Source organism: Mus caroli, unplaced genomic scaffold (assembly GCF_978045245.1).
Source record: "Mus caroli unplaced genomic scaffold, Mus_caroli_1 scaffold_11, whole genome shotgun sequence".
Classification (NCBI taxonomy): domain Eukaryota; kingdom Metazoa; phylum Chordata; class Mammalia; order Rodentia; family Muridae; genus Mus; species Mus caroli.
The window spans coordinates 94,409,360-94,426,599 of NW_028227266.1; the positions used below are offsets into that span (position 1 = coordinate 94,409,360).

The window sequence follows — 17,240 nt, forward strand, 5'->3', positions numbered from 1 at the left end:
TCACCATGTATCCCAGGATGACCTTGAACTCCAGGTCCTCCTTCCTCCACCGTCCTGTGCTGAGATGACAGGCATCCGCATCGTGTCGTCATGGCACTTGGGAAAGGAGGAGCACATGCCAGCCCTGAACTCACACTCCTGCTTCAGCTTTAGGAAGTAGCCTATCTGTGTCACCGTCAGAGGTTACAGTCCATCTCCGCTCAGAAGGCAGAAGGCCAAGTGGAAGCGGCCGGAAGCAGGGTGTCGCACCTCCTTCACAGCCTGGAAGCAGAGAGATGATTGCTGGCGCTCAGCTTGTTGTCTTCCCTGTCTCCGCTTTATGCGATCCTAGGCCGCGGCCTGTGCAATAGTGCTGCCCACAGTTAGGGAGAGCCTTTCTACTTCAGTTAGCTTAATCCGGAAAAATCCCTCCCAAGCACGCTTCGGGCTTATCTCTCCCTAGTTCTAGATCCTTCTCAGCCAACAATCAACACCAGTCATCCACTCAATTCCACCACTGCTGCCAATTCCTGTCATTTTAATATTTCCGACTCTGACTTTTTTTTTTCCTTGCCAACTTCAGCATATAAAGGTGCCAAGAGTATACTTGATTGATCCCATCTGAGTCATGAGTCCCACTGTAGGCCAATAAGTCAATTCTATCGTCTCAATGAACTGTTTCCAGCCACCTTGAATCTGGAGCCTCTTGCTCTGTTTCCCCAGGAGTAAGCCTGGACCCTAAGGAATGCCAACATCTGACATCTTCAAAAGCCTTGTAACTAAACCCCTGTTTCCCACCCTACATCTCATTCTAAACCCCTGTTTCCCACCCTACATCTCATTCTAAACCCCTGTTTCCCACCCTACATCTCATTCTTTTCTGAAGAATCTGTCATCTCTGAATCTGTGCTAGGAAACAGGGTCCCTTCCCTCAGCCCGACATTGGCAGAAAGTGGGTTTTCATCTCGTCAGCTTCGCAAGGTCAGACCCTTCTCAGCCAGTCCCCACCCATGTTCCAAAGCTGAGCTGACTTTAGCCCCTCGCCCATTTCCATTATATCTCATGGACATGGGCCTTTTGGAATTCCTTACTGTTATTTTAGTGGCATCCTGAGAGATCAAAGAAAAATTATTCAAAGCTGCAGTGTTTAAGCAGAGGTCCATGTGGAGGATTTGCCAATAATTCTCTGTGAAGATGCTAATGTGTCCTGTAAAGGGGAAATGGGATAGGAAGAGACGGGTGGGAAAACCCTGGCCCACACCGCAGTGCTAAGAAAAAACAAAACAATGAAAACAAAGAAAAAACAACAACAAAAAAAAACCCTCTGCTTTTTTATGTTTTGCATTTTAGGCTTCTAAGATTTCATCTGAAGAAAGAGATTTTGACTAAAAATAGCCTTAAAACCACCGCACACACCAGGGTGCCTCCTACTTGTGCTTAAGGCTATAATCACGTTACAGGCTCTGGATTCTGCCTTATAAATGCCTTTCCATACTTCTGTATCTTTGTCATAAGCACTTTTATAATCCATTGCCTGACACTGGTAGACCTTTAGCACATAATCATGGAGTTGGTTAATTCCATAACAATCGTTTCTAATTTCCTTATAAGTGTAGTTTATATTGATAGATAGCCTATTCTATTCATTCATTCACCTCCTCAGACACATGTCTGAATAGGGCTGCAAGCTCAATACTGGGAGGTGAAGGAAGGAAGGAAGGAAGGCAGGCAGGCTGGGGAAACAGCATATATGAGATGACACAGTTCTTTCCTCACAGAGCCTGCTATCAAAAGGGAATCTAGCAAATGAATTTGTTATCGCAGTAAAGATAAAAGCTCTGGGACTCAAATGGGGGCTGTGGGAGCAGATAGTTGGGAAACACACTGGAAAGCAGGAGAAGGCTCCCTGAAGGTCGACACTCGGGGCAAAGCCCAGATCCTCAGCACTGGGAGTCAGATGCAAACCCATCACCGAAATCAAGGCCAGCCGGGATACAGAGGTGTGAGTTCTAGGCCGGTAAGGGCTACACTGGAGACCCTATCTCAGTTATGGGGAAGAACATGACAGTTTGGGGTGCAACATAAAGGAAGCTTGGACAATGACAAGGAAACGGGAAAAAGCAAGGGAATGGAACCACCAACACTTCTTAACAGGTGAGAAAGCGATCCCAGAAGGCAGATGGCTTCCCCTACTCTGGGGCAAATACAGAGAGGCCAACCTAGTGGGCCCGAAAAGCCCACCCAACCACAGGTCCGGCTGAGCTTAGTCGCTTCTGGAGGAACGGTCCTAACTGTGACCCGGTCTAAGAGTTGCTAACCCAAGGGTTCTGAGTCCCCGGGGACTCTGCTCTTGTTTACCTACCGGGCGGCTAGCACATCTCACAGTGAATATTGGAGACACCTCCCGACACCCTGCACTCCCAGCAGGAAGATGAAGCCATTTTGACAGAGCCATAGAATTGTATTCTTTTTAATAAAAGCCCGCTTGAAGGAAAAAAAAAAAAAACAACAACTTAGCCAGAAGGTAACAGCTGGAGTTTTATCAGAATGTAATGATAGTGGAGACTGGACACATTCAAACACAGCTCCCTCCAGACATCTGTCCTAAGTAAAGAGGACCGGGAAAATGGGACTTCACAGTTCGAGTCTTAAGTTAAACAGGCCTACAGAACATCCCCTCCCCGTGCCTTACATATGCTAAAGGCACATTTGAAGCACTTCCTCTTACCTAGCCTATCAAACCTAGTTATCAGGAGGAAAAAAGATACAGAAAATTAAAGAAAAAAATCATAATTTACACAGCGAAAATATGAGAGCCAGATTTGGGTCAGGTAGGGTGTTAAAATGGTCAGACTGGGGACTTGAAACAAAGCTGGAAGTGGGTAAGGCGGTCAGGAACTAGGAGGGAAGGCAGACTCATAAAAGGCAGCTTAGAACTTCCAAGCTCCAGCCCATCTGCTGGGGCAACCCTTAAACTGCAAAGATAAAGCAAAAATGCAGTCTGCTACCCTCAGACTCAAGGTAAAAAAGCAGGGGAGCTCTTATGCACCCCAAAGCTGAAAGGTAAACTGAGGCTTATTTAAGAACCCTTCCTTAATTTGGGGTCAAACAGAACAGCTTTTAAAATGACCGCAAAGTTAAAAGCAATAATGACAAAACATGCTTTCATTATTTCTACTTCATTAGGCCGGAGAAGGTGGGACGGTCTCTTTGTTCAAGCTTCATGTCATCTGGGTAGCATGGAGTTTTCCAGGGAAGCTACAACCAGCCCAAGGCCCGGAACTGGGGCTTTGTTCTCTTCCCAGTTCACCCAGGTTACCCTCTGAGATGCCTTCTGCTGTAATCTCATCTCATTAGTACTGATTTGACCCATTTTCTGTTCTCCAGGACACAGCTCTTAACATCTCCATACCCAGCCTTCTGTTGTTGTCTGAGAAAATTTTACATGTTCTCAGGTATACAAGTATATATTATAGGAGCACAAATCAAACAATTAATGATAATAAAGCATTAGAGTATTTTTTGATTTAAAAAATAATAATTTGTATGTTTATATGTGCCTGTGTGAGCTTGTGTTTACTGTGTGTGCGTGTGCCCAGGGATACCAGAGGGCAAATGATTTTCTAAACCTACCGTTACAGGCAGTTGTGAGCTGCCTGCTGTGGATGCTGAGAACTGAACCCAGGTCCTCCACAAGAACGCTGTTCATTCTTATTCACGGATCCATCTCTCCAGCCAAAGAAATGTATTCTAAAACAATTGCTTGATATACATATAATTTTCGCATTTATTAACAATAGAAATGAATCTGCCTTCCAATGAGATAAATGAACTTGTTTTTACATGAAGAATTAAGTCTTGGCTGAATATTTGCTACTGCAAGGCATCTTTGGTGTATTTTTAAAGTTCATTAGTATTTTGATTTTGCAGTTGTCAATACTGAGAATGTTGCTTCACATAAACGTGTACTACAAAAGTCCATCTGGAGCCATTTCAGAAATTATTGGAAATTCTGCCCTAATCTCAAGTCAAAAGTTGTGGGATAGTCTTTATTTTATTTTATTTTATTTTTTAAAGAATTATTTATTTATTTTATGTATGAGTCCACTGTAGCTGTCTTCAGACACACCAGAAGAGGGCATCAGATCCCATTACAGATGGCTGTGAGCCACCATGTGGTTGCTGGGAATTGAACTCAGGACCTCTGGAAGAGCAGTCAGTACTCTAACCTCTGAGTCATCTCTCCAGCCCGGGATAGTTTCTAAATGACACTCAGGGAATCTACCTTCAAATTTTAAAATCAGACATTACAACACAATACATTGCAAAGATCCACTTGTTTGATACACTCATGCTGAAAAATGACGATAGGAAAATAATTGTCTTTGTTTTCTACAATTAAGCTATAAAAACAGAAACTCTGGCCGAGCGGTGGTGGCGCACGCCTTTAATCCCAGCACTTGGGAGGCAGAGGCAGGCAGATTTCTGAGTTTGAGGCCAGCGTGGTCTACAGAGTGAGTTCCAGGACAGCCAGGGCTATACAGAGAAACCCTGTCTCGAAAAAAACAAACAACAACAACAACAACAAAAACAAAACAAAAACAAAAAAAACCCAGAAACTCTGTACGTGCAGTAGAATCATGCCCATTCATAACATAATAGTCTCAAAGCTGAGCTGAGGTGTGCCAGTCAGTGCCCACTGGGGTTGCATTACCATGCACAGAGTGCCAGGGTCGTGCGTTCTGATCTGAGGCCGCAGTGGAGCTCTGTAAGGAAGCATTGGTGAGAGCTGTCAGAAACTCAGGCTCATTACACTTTTCTGGTCATTGTGGTCAGGAACCTTTTGCCTAAACTGTCACAGCTCCCAAGTTCACTCTCACGTCCATTGTCCATTGTCCATTGTCCATTGTCACCACCTATGGTTTAAGAGCTGTGGCTCTAGGGAGGATGTCCCTAGCCTTAAGCTACTCTCTCCCTCAAAGGCCAATGTGATTTTCCTGTTCATAAGTAAGATGTTCTCGTTCTCTCTCTCTCTCTCTCTCTCTCTCTCTCTCTCTCTCTCTCTCTCTCTCTCTCTTTCTCTCTCTCTCCCTTTTCCCACAAGGTATCATTTGCCTTACTACTAGAGGGTCATAGGACATAGGGATGGGAATTGTTTGACAACCAATCTAGGGAGCTGAACACCCTGTGCAGGGAATCAATGAATCTAATGATAACCTGTCAGGGCTGACAGTCAGAGGCATGCTGGGAGGGACACTACTCAGAAAGGTAGGCACTGCACTGACAGACCTCTTTGTAGGTGTTGGCAGGGAGCATGGCCTCCTACGCCAGACAGGTACTGTTTGGGAAATGTTGTCTTCCAAGGCTAGGCGAGCAGGGGGAAGACATAGTGAGGGATTCCCTAGTCCCTTCCCCGCCCATATGGTCCCTGACTATTCTTCTCTCCCCCAGAAGGGGGAATCAGCTGTCTATCCCAAGAAGTCACCATGGGATAGAGTAGTCACCATGAGGAGGATTTCAACACTCAAGATCCTGAAGAAAAACATCTCTTCTGTAGGTCTGAGTGCCCTACATCCAGGTCTTTTACAACTTGAAAGAAATCCAAAATATCAGGAATGTGAAATTAGAGAATAACAACCTGTACCCTTGCATACAGTTCTTAAATAAGTTAAATTTGTTGGTAGAGAAGGGCTGTGTCTATAAGTGTTGACGTTTCAAATGCAATGCTCATGTTTTCAGTTTCAGCTTTCTAGGTTTTTATTAAAATGTGATGTTATTTTAGTTTGTTAGGAAAATAATTTGTTTTGGAGACAGGATCTCACACTAGCTCAGGCTATCCTGAATCTTCACTGTATAACCCAGGCTGTCCTCAAACTTGAAAACATTCTGCCTCTGTCTCCCAAGTGCTTGGATTTCAGGTTTGTGCTACACCATGTCTGGCTTAGAATAAAAATTTTTATTCAAAATTTTAGTTTAAAAACAAACAAACCAAACATAAAGCAGAAATGGACCAGCAAGTAATAGAATCTACACAGTGTTAGGTATGAGTCTTACTCAGGGTTTCTGTTGCTGTGATAAACATCATGACCAAAAGTAGAGGGTTTGTTTGGCTTACACTTCCACGTTATAGTCCATAATAAAAGTCAGGACAGGAGCTCAAAGCCAGAACCTGGAGGCAGGAGCTGAAGCAGGACCAGGGAGGTGTGCTGCTCACCAACTCACTCTCCACAGCTTGTTTAGTTTACTTTTACACACACACATATACACACACTCACATACACACACACACATATACACACACTCACACACACACACACAATGCACACACACACAGGACCATCTTCCCAGGGTGGCACCCACATGCTTGCCTACAGGTCAGTCTTATGGAGGCATTTTCTCAGTTAAGTTCTCCTCTTCCCAGATATGTCTCAGCTTGCATCAAGTTGACAAAACCCATCTAGCACCATGTGGGACTATACTTCTGGGTAAAAGATTAAAGAGAAAATAGTTTTGGATGAAATGACACCATTGCATACACTAGCAAGCTGAAAGGACCCTGATATAGCTGTCTCTTGTGAGACTAGGCCGGGGCCTAGCAAACACAGAAGTGGATGCTCACAGTCAGCTATTGGATGGATCACAGGGCCCCCAATGGAGGAGCTAGAGAAAGTATCCAAGGAGCTAAAGAGATCTGCAACCCTGTAGGTGCAACAACATTATGAACTAACCAGTACCCCGGAGCTCTTGACTCTAGCTGCATATGTATCAAAAGATGGCCTAGTCGGCCATCACTAGAAAGAGAGGCCCATTGGACATGCAAACCTTATATGCCCCAGTACAGGGGAACGCCAGGGCCAAAAAATCGGAATGGGTGGGTAGGGAAGTAGCGGGGAGGATATGGGGGACTTTTGGGATAGCATTGGAAATGTAATTGAGGAAAATACGTAATAAAAAAATATATATATAAAAAAAAGAAAATGTGTGGCCTCCCTTCCCCCAGCCTGGAACCTGCTTGCTCAAGGGTGGAGCTACCTGCTCATTCGTCCTGCCACGCCTTGCCTTTGCTGCCTGGAGGCACACACGTGTTCGTCCTGCTACTGGACCCTGAGTTACTTGGCGGGAAATCGGGTTCCCTCCCCTTTCCTTTATAACTGAGTGTCTGGAAATAGTAAAATTGAGCTTTGATCAGAATGTTGTCTTAGCTCCATTCATTCTTCTGCCCCGTCTAGATTCCTCTCTTTTCAGCTCGAACTGCCATTCTCAGTTGAACCATTCATGTTGTGGACTGCGGGCAGGCTGCAACAAAAATGCACTTTGTATGATAAAATACTGTTTTATCTAACATAAAGGTAGAGATAAAAGCCAAACCACGTCCACCATCTTTCTCTGAAGCATCTCCCCACTAATGCCTGTGCCAAAATTCACGCTAAGACCGATTCTTAAAACACTCCAGCTTCCCTTCATGCTGATTCACCCTGAAATTGTTTTCTGCAGTGTAAATCAAGAATCCCAGCTCTACCCGAGTAGAGGTTCTGAAAAGACTAGGGATGTCAACTACAGCTGGCAGTGTTGGGCTGTATCAGCATTGGGCTCTTACTCCCACTAACAGCCTTCTCTGGTGGCTCGGGTGGTGACACTGTGAGGCTCTGCTGCTGAGTTTATTGTTATTCTTTACTTATATTTATTGTTTATGTCATTAGTATTGCCAATTAGCCGCTCAGCTCTACTCTTTTGGTTCCCAGGTCACATTCGGTTCTTTGTCTCTTTTGTTTTCTGGCCAGAGAAACATTGGGGGTTTAATGAGTGCCACTCGCACTGTTACAGAGACAAACAGCCTTGGAAGTCACCGAGGATGAAGCCCCCTCCTGTTTCCATGAGTAACACTAGAAAGAAAGCCTCCCCTTAGGATTTACATTACTCTATGAAAAGGTGGATGTACTCTGAGCTTTGAGGAGGCTCTGTGATGGTTAGTGTTACACATTTAAATTACTATGCTTAACAGATCTAGAGAACAAAAACTCCTCTAACCTGTAAGCCCCACTTGCCCAGGACAGATAACTTCCTGGCATGCTGGAGGCTACTGCTCATGTAAGATATCAAACCATGTGTTTTCACTTCTGTAAACAAGCTTGGTTGCCCTAAGTGTACAAGATGTATATTTAATTGCATATAGGCAGGAAGTATGTCAGGGCACATCCTTGCTTCTGAATGCACAACGGCAGGGAGTATGTAGCCTTGTGAGTTTTGTCCTTAAGGGTTCTGACTAAAGTAACTCAGGCCATTCTCTGAGCATGAGCCTCATATCCATGGTCCTGGCCATTAGTAAACCCTTTTATTTATTAATATTTATTAATCTGGTGAATCTCTAAACAACCTCAGACCCAAAGCAGCCTTCCAAGACAAAACTATTTCTTCTTGGTCAAAAGAATAGAATCCGAGTTCTACCTCTGGCCCTGGGTGGAAACATGACCTTCTAAACTACCCAAAGTAGTATTTTCTTTGTTTCATTTCATTACTGTGATAAAACACTGACAAAAAGTAGCCTTGGGAGAAAAAGTTTATTTTAGCTCAGAGTTCTAAGTTACAGTCCTTCCTTGTGAAGTCAGCGGTGGTGGGAAGGCGAAGCAGCTGGCCGCATCCACATAGTCAGGGGCAGAGAGAAATGAATACATGATCATGGGCAATCACTTTGTTTTCTCTCTTTACAGTTCAGGATACTCTATCTAAGGAACGGTGCCACCCATGGTTAAACTGGGTCTTCTCGCAGCAACAAAACAAAGGCTCTCCTCCACAGACACACACCCACAGGCCAACCTAATCTAGACTAGCCCTCATTGAGAGCCTCTTCCGGGCTGGAGAGATGGCTCAGCAGTTAAAGGCTAGGCTCACAACCAAAACTATAAGAGAGTCTCTTCCACATTATTATGTAGATAATGAAAACTCGCCATCACACACACGGTTGTCTCTTCTGTTGAAGAATTAATCCACATCGGCCTGCCATTCACCTGCCAAGAATCTACCCCTCCAGGAAAGCAGGTCCACCCAACGACAGCCTAAGAAAGGGAGAACTAAATATCCCCTTAATAACGTACTTTACTTAAGAGAAAGCTCTCCTTTGGTACAGCTGCTTACAATGCTTCTATCAGGCAACATGGCAGAGTTTGTCTGCATTTCTGAATCCCAACTCCAAGAACCATAACTTTTTATCCTCTGTCTCTTCATCTCTTTTTTGTTCTACTACCAACCAAAGACTAAGCATGTTTCCCTAATAAACTGGGGATCCCCATTAATTCCCTGAAACTACTTCCCCCACCTTCCAGTATACCTTGCTTGTCCATGTTGGAGACCATACCGTGAGAAAGTAAGCCTTTCGCAGTCTCCCACCCTAATAAGCCAAATGGCCTTGAGTTAGGAGCCCGTCACCTCCTCCTCCCTCTCCCTTCCTGGCACCTAAGACCCTAAAAGTTTGAGTTATAGTCCCCTCTTCCTTATCTCTTTCTGACTCCCAAGACTTCTAAGGACCTGAGCCCAGCTTGACACCCGGGCTGTTAAGGAGGAATATACATTCCTGAGATAAGACTCAGGGTGCCTCTTGCCTGCAGTCAGAATTCAGCCTTCATGTCCCCAGATGCCTACTTCTTTGTTCTTTGTTAATTCCCCCTCAGCCCCTCCCTATTTCCCCTCACTGTGTGCTTATAACCTGGCTTTTTCAGCCTAATAAACTTAGACCTTGACAGGAATCCTTCTTGGTCTCTCTCTTCTTTCTCACTCATTTCTCTTGCAGGTTTGCAGTTCCCCTCGTACCCACAAATAACTGGGTCCTGCTGGACGGGACATGTCCACATTCATTGTAAAAGTCATAGCTTCCTCCTCTTCCTCCTCTTCTTCCTCCTCCTCCTCTTCTTTGTTTTTTAAAGCAATTTTGGAAAGAAACTTCAGCTTACAAGCTGTTATAGTGTCAAAAAACAGGTGCTAACACCAATACGTTGCAAGGCAAAAACTTTACTTTTACGGCCAGGCCAGAGTTATAATCTCCTCGAGTATAGGAGAATGGAAGCAGCCCAGACCAGAAACAGAAAGACCTTTTTATGGCAAACAAGCAAGTTATTAAAAAAAGAAGAAAAAAAAACCCTAGAATTTTGCAGTTGTTTTTATGATCATAGAAAAGGTATGTGTTATGAATTTATGGTCAGACATGTTATGGGTTTATAGTAAGACAGTCAGCATACCATGAAACATTTTATGGACAGTCATGTCTCAAAACAATGAAGACAATTTACAATGTGTAGTTCACAAGATTATTGAGGAAAACAAAACAGCAACAACAACAACAACTCTTAGTTAAGGGCATGATCAAAATCTAACATTGTTGAACCAAAAGGAAAAATGGAGTCAGCTGCCCCTGAGCAAACTTACTGTCTAAGGTGACTGACTGTCTATCACTGAAGGAAGCCAGGGCAGGAACTCAATCAGAGACCACAGAAGAACTGCGTACTGGCTTGCCCAGCTGCCTTTCTTTTACAGCCTAGGCCCACCTGCCTAGAGAGGGTACCACCCAGAGTGAGCTGGTTCCCCTTCCATCAACCAGCAGTCAAGAAAATGCCCCACAGACATGGCCACACGCCAATCTTATGGCGGCAACCCCTCAATTGACATTTCCTCATCCCAGTTATGTCAAGTTGACAAGGGAGAGTGAAAATTCTATTCTTTCATATCCTAGCTGCTGATCATTACTGGGGACAGACTTATCTCCACAGATATGGAGGTAGTATCTCAGGTAAGGTATTTCCCTTGAACACCACATCCAATGGAAAATAATCCCACCCACTTGCATTTTTAATCTGAGTGGCGATTTGAAACGGAAGTCAAAGCCATTCATACAAGCAAACCCTCTGTTGGCTGATAGCCTTCTATTTCAGGCACTGCTTCAAGGCTTTTTGCTGTTGTAATATATGCAAAATGATGCATGCATACATTTATCAAGTACTTCTGTTAAATTTCCCTTTTATGGTGGAGATGACAAGAGATGCACACCAACAAACAGTAACATTTTGAAATCTAGATAAGCTTTCTGTTAGGTTTCAGAGAAGCTCTAGACAAAGGGCTAACTGAGGTACCTATTAAGATATCAAAGCAGCGATGGCCAGCTCTTCAGCATCCCTCAGTGCCAGTGGCTCCTCCCAGCACTTCTCACCCCGCCCCTGCCCTAAACCTCTCCATCCCCTGAGCTTCACTTCCCTTCCCCCAGCTGTTCTTCCCTATGTAACCTCAGCCATTTTGGTCCCTGGTTCCACTCTTGGCCTCTTGGTTCTCTTGGTTCCCATGTGCTCTCTCTGTTCCCTCTCTCTTGTCTTCCTCTCTCTCTCTCTCTCTCTCTCTCTCCACCCCGTCTTCTCTCTGGGTGGGGTTCAGTCTGAGCCATTTCCAGACCCTCTCTCCCCACCCCCTCTTCTCTCTGGGTGGGGTTCAGTCTGAGCCATTCTAGATGCTTCTGGCTCTGCTCACCTTCACCTCTTCAACAGGCACTTTCTCATCTACCATACCCAGGAGTGGCCGCTTCTCATTTTCATTCCCTTGCTATTTATAATAAAAGCAGCAATGTTATAAAGCATTAAGATGATTGTCACTGATACCTGACACTTGTAAGATGACTTTTAGCAGAGCACTAAGAGAGAAGAACCATCTCTCTCCTGGTGTTCTCCTCTTTCAAGATCAGATTTTTCAATCCAGGTTTGGTAGTGCCCGCTTTTAATCCCAGCACTCTGGAGGCAGAGGCATGCTGATTTCTGATTTCAGGTCTAGCCTGGACTCCACAACAAATTCCGGGCCAACCAAGGCTACTTAGTAACACCTTGCCTAAAACACAAAGCAAACAAGTAAACAACCACAAAACAGAACACAATGAGAAACAAAACTGGGCTTTTCAAGGTTCTTATCCCATTGATTTAAACTAAAGGAGGAAAAAACTCTTGGAGTTGTAGAGACAGCTTGGTGGTTAAGAGAATTGGCTACTCTTCTAGAAAACCTGAGTTTGAGGCCCAGCTGAAGAGCTCTGGTAGCCCTAAGCTTGGCAAACAAACTCTGGCAGGTCTTGCCCTCCCCCACTGGATGTATCTGTGCTTTGTTGAGGCTCATTAGGGCAAAGCTCCCTTCCACCAGGACAAAAGAATAGGATGTAAGTTCTACTTCACCCCTGGCTTCTACCTGGGTTCTAACCCGGAATGTTACTTACTCTTCTCTCCACCTTTTAAAAGTTAGTTCAGGCTGCTCGAGGTGCTGCATGCCTTTAATCCTGGCAAAGGTAGACTGATCTCTGTGTGTTCCAGGCCAGCCTGGTCTACACAGTGAATGCCAGGGCAATCAGGGCTACATATTGACATTCATCTTAAAAAAAAAAAGGAAAAGAAAAGAAAAAGTTAATTTTGCTAGGCCTGTCAATCTCCGGGGCAAGATCCTGTCCTCCAGGAGACATGAGTCACCCGAAGACATGTTACGGAGAATGGAGGATTAGCTCTCCTCTTAATGAGATAATGCATCTTTCTTTCCCAGAAGCCTCTCCCTTGAGGAAGCCACTCGCAGGCCTTCTGTCAGGCAGCACTGCAGAGCCTCAGCTCTGCCAGCTGCCTTCTTTTCTTATTGTAACTTTTCCTTTCTCTTTGTTTCTTTGTTGTCCTTCCTTCCTTCCTTCCTTCCTTCCTTCCTTCCTTCCTTCCTTCCTTCCTTCCTTCCTTCCTTCCTTCCTTTCTTTTTTCACTAACCAAAGCCTGGGCATGCTTTCTGGGTCTCCACACTTATTCTATGAAGCTCCGCCCCCACGCCCACGCCCCGCCCACTTATGCCACTTTACTGATTACCAATCTCCATCACAAAAGACACAGCTTCCAGATCACCTAGCCAAGTGTCCTGTTGTCTTATGCAGGATGCTGTATTGCAACTACTGGCTTCTTTCTGCTTTTGTTTCTGATAGTTCTGTGGTATAGATTTTTACCTAGCATTTCTGAGACGCTGGCTTCAACTACTACACAGCTGAAACTACACAAACAAGGTTCTCAATAATCGTCAGTCATTCAGAGGATTGTGAAATATGCACTGGAGGAAGCTGTCAGCTTGGTGAAAAGATCATCTAATCCTGTCATTTTTCTGTCTTTAAAATGTAGTGAGTAAGCAGTATTGTTTGGTGTCAGACCCCAGGACAAGGGACTGAGGCACATATTTTACATACCTAAACAGACCTGGTCTCCAGGTTCTCCCTGCATCCCTCAGTCCCTACCTGGCATACCCCACCCACACTTTTTCCTCTCTTCTATCCTTCTCTCTCTGTGTGTGTGTGTGTGTGTTTCTTCTTGCTTTCTCTCTTCCCCCTTCCTTCTCCCTTCCCATTGTGACTTCTCTGACCTTGGTCCTTGAGGCCAGTAAACCCACCCAAGAGCAGCAGCTTCCCAATAAACCTCTCTCTCTCTCTCTCTCTCTCTCTCTCTCTCTCTCTGTGTGTGTGTGTGTGTGTGTGTGTGTGTGTATGTATAAAATCTGGCTTGAATTTGCTCATTTCATTGGTGGAGAAATGACTTATCAAATATAAACCATAAGGTCCTCCAAGAAAAAAATCAATTAGTGAAGAAGCAAGATGTTGGGATGGTAGAGAGAAGCATGAAACTGAGGAGAATATTTGAATATTTGCTTCTCTCGGCATGCATTGGACATTAACTATTTAGTAAATTATTAATGTTCAACTCATTGGCATCATTCCAAGCATCAATTTATATATATATATATATATATATATATATATAAATTATATACGTGATTATTTTGCCCCTAGGAACATTCTTTTTGGCGACACAAAAGTTAAGTGGCCTTGGTTCTTGTAGCTTGTGAAAAGGACTCTTTCTGTGTGTACTTGATTTTGTTTTTCCTAGCAGAGAATCACAAGAATAGCCCCATGTCACCGCCCACAGTGAGACTCTGCCCTCATTCCTTGGTAATGACCTGGGACTTGGACGGTGTCCTCTGTTTTTGCAAACATGGCTTTTTCCACTTGTCTACCGACATTACTATTTCTTGACAATGATTATTTAACAGCTCACTTGTTTTTCTTTTAGACACCATTTCCAATTAGACATTCATGACAATACAAACTGAATTTTCTGCTACAGTGCTGGATGAGATTTTTCACAGAAAATCCCATCTATATGGCACTATAAGGGAGTTCGAATTCCGGAAATATTCACACAAAAGTTTTAAAAATGCAGTAATAGTCCCTGCTTTGGTCAGCTTCTCAGCAATGCCGGCGTGCCTTTTCCCCAGTCAGTTACCTTGTGGGAGGAGTACCTTGAAGACAAACAGTCCTTCCCTCTCCGTGGGTCTGGATTCAGACCCAGGACAAATGGCTGAGGTGCATCCTTTACATACCAAAGTGGATCTGGCCCCAGGTTCTCCCAGCATCCCTCAGTCCCTACCTATTACAGGGGCTGCCTGGTGTACCCTACCTTCTGACTTGAGCTTCCAAGTCTAGGGACTGGGCTTCCCTCTTCTAGAAGCTCTTCGATTTTTGCTGCTGCTGCTCCTCCTCCTCCTCCTCCTCCTCCTCCTCCTTCTTCTTCTTCTCTCTCTCTCTCTCTCTCTCTCTCTCTCTGCATGCTTTCTCTCTTTCTCTTCCTCCTCCCAAGGCGTCTTCACTGCCCTGCTCCTGTGTGGTCAGTGAACTTGCCTGAGAGATCGTTCCCAATAAAACTGGCTTTATATACTCTAATCTGGCCTGAACTGGCTCATTTTGTCAGCAGAGAATAACTTACCTGGTGCCCTGATTTCCCTTTTGGCTCCACTCCCTTCTCTCTAACTGTCTTTCATCAAAAAGTATTCTGTGAAACTATTTTGAAAATATAAGTGAAACTAAAATATTCCTATTTTGAGTTCTTTTTTGTTTGGTTGGTTTTTGTTTTGTTTTGGTTTGGTTTGGTTTCTTTGCTTTTTGTTTTATTTGTTTCTTCTCAGAAGTCTGGGTCTGGGGTGGAAATTCATTTCCATGAAGATAATGTTGTAACTGTTGGCATTCCTTCTATGCTCCGCCCAACAGTTACCTAGCAACAGCCAGGTAGGCCTGTCTTACTATAAAAGTGACTATTTGGCCTCTCCCCCTCTATCTCTGACTCTCTGTCCCCTTTCTCCCTCAGACCCCTTCTCCCTCTCTCCCCTTCCCTCTCCTCCCTCTCTTTCTCCACTTATTCTTGGCCTCTCTCTCTTTTTCTCTCTCTTTCCTACCTCCTCTCTTCCTCTGTCTCTACTCCCTTCTCAACTCCTCTTCCCATGCCCCCCAAATAAACTCTATTCTATACTAAACCCATCCTGTGGTTGGTACCTCAGGGGGGGAGGGATGCCTTAGCATGAACCCACTGAGGTACCCCCTCCTACTGCACCATACTGAGCTCTATAAAACATAACCTTGGTTTTACAAAACACATCAATATCCCTTTATAACTTATTTAGGACTTATCCCTTTTTACTTGATGAAAAATTCAGAAGTTGGCACAGATAGTTTTCTCAAATAGATCTCCGAGAAGAACCTAGCTGTCGGAGACATTGTCACAGCACTGCGGCTGTGACTTTACCCACAGTTCCAGACTTCCCGGTGGTGGGTGGAACTTACGATGGGGCTGGATGGGTGAGGCCAGTGGAATGAGAAGGTGGGAGCACCCTGGTGTAAGAACATCCTGATCATGGTCAGCTCTGGGACCAAGTAGACCTGGATGTAAACACCCAAGAGGTACCTACAAATTCTGTGACCTTGGGGAAATCCTGAACCAGTGTGAAGCTCCGTTTCTCCCTTATGTAATGGACTCATTAGGGTCCAGTCAGGAGACAGAACGCAGACCGGTAATCTGAGCGGTGAAAATTAAGTACTTCAAAACTTGCCAACTAGGTATAAGGCTAACGCAGTAACTGAACCAGTTAAAGAGGACATGGAAGAGTAGTAGCGGTGGAGACTACAGGAAACAGGAGACTACAGGTGTTGCCCACCCCACCCCCAAGTGGTTAGAAGAGTAACCTAGGGCCTCTGAGGATGGGGGTAACAGTACCCTGGTACCAGGGAGGTGCAACGAGGGGAAAATTTCCAGCTAGATTCAGAAGCTGCTCCAGCAAGGGGTGGAGGAAACATGGCTGAGGTGACGTTCATGGGAACGGGCTGATCTGAGCCCACAGGGAAGAGCAGAGCCCTTTTCCCACCTCCAGCCCTCACACTCTTCCAGTCTCCTCATCACCAGGGTCCCCAGGGAACAGCTGATCAAACAGAAACGTGCCCTGCAGAGCCCCAGCCCCAGCAGAGCCCAGTGCTTTTAGACTGAATGGCAAAAGCCTAGTCATTGGCACAGATACCATTTATGAGGCTACTCCAGGCTGAGTGCTCTATATGCACGTATTACTTAATTAATTGTCTAATCAGCTTAACGAAGAGTCCCCATTTTACAGACGAATCAGCAAGGGTGGTAGGTGTGTCCAACTTTCTACCTCTTCTGCGGTAAATAGCAAGACATTCCCCGGGTGTTTTCTCTGTAAGTAGACAGCTCTTCCTGTAGCGTACTCATCCCTGCTCCCTGCCATGGTCAATATTTGCAGAGCTTGGTGGGTAATGGAGGGACGCAAAAGCAGTGGAGGGGTCGCGAGAGGTTACAGAAGGGCTGAGGGGATAAAGCTGGCCAATCAGTGGCTCACAAGTATACATAACAGGGCCTGAGCAACAGATGGGGTGGGGGTGGGGGTGGGTCAGGAATGACAGAGAGACAGACATAGACAGAGAGACATAGACAGAGAGAGAGAGAGAGAGAGAGAGAGAGAGAGAGAGAGAGAGAGAGAGAGAGTTTCTCCAAGGGTATTCACTTTGCAGGAAGGAGAGACTGAAGTAATAATTGGGAGGCCATTGAATAAGATCCTGGTGCTGCTCCTAAAATCTTCCCATTGGGAACAAACATCACTTCACATTTTAGGTTACTGTGAGAGCTAAAGTTATGTTTTAACTTTTAATTACTGTGTCTAGGAGACCCATAAAATATAAATGCCCACTAGCCCAAGGACAGATACTTCCTGAAAGGCCAGAGGTTATTCTTATGTAAGACAACAAGCCACAGGTTTTTGCTTTCCCAAACAAGTTTTTTGACCCAATTTCACCTGATGTGCTTGATCACATGTAGGTAGGAGGTATGCAGACAGGAAGTGTCAGGATGTACGCTTGCCCCTGATTGGATGTAGGCAGGAGGTATGCAGACAGG

At 44.8% G+C, this 17,240-nt stretch overlaps 1 long non-coding RNA gene across 4 annotated transcripts in view; it reads left to right on the forward strand.

Annotated features, from left to right (window-relative positions):
- Nucleotides 1–6,998, forward strand: part of LOC110301948 (uncharacterized) — a 28,856-nt gene extending 21,858 nt beyond the window's left edge. For 2 of the 4 annotated variants that reach the window (XR_015044467.1, XR_002378753.3), the window contains 2 exons: nucleotides 3,367–3,434; nucleotides 3,621–3,958. This is a non-coding gene — a long non-coding RNA (uncharacterized LOC110301948). Of the gene's footprint in view, nucleotides 1–16; nucleotides 3,435–3,620; nucleotides 3,959–6,979 lie in introns of those variants that run through there. The other 2 variants (XR_015044465.1, XR_015044468.1) reach the window with 2 other exon arrangements.
- The last annotated feature ends 10,242 nt before the right edge of the window (nucleotides 6,999–17,240 follow it).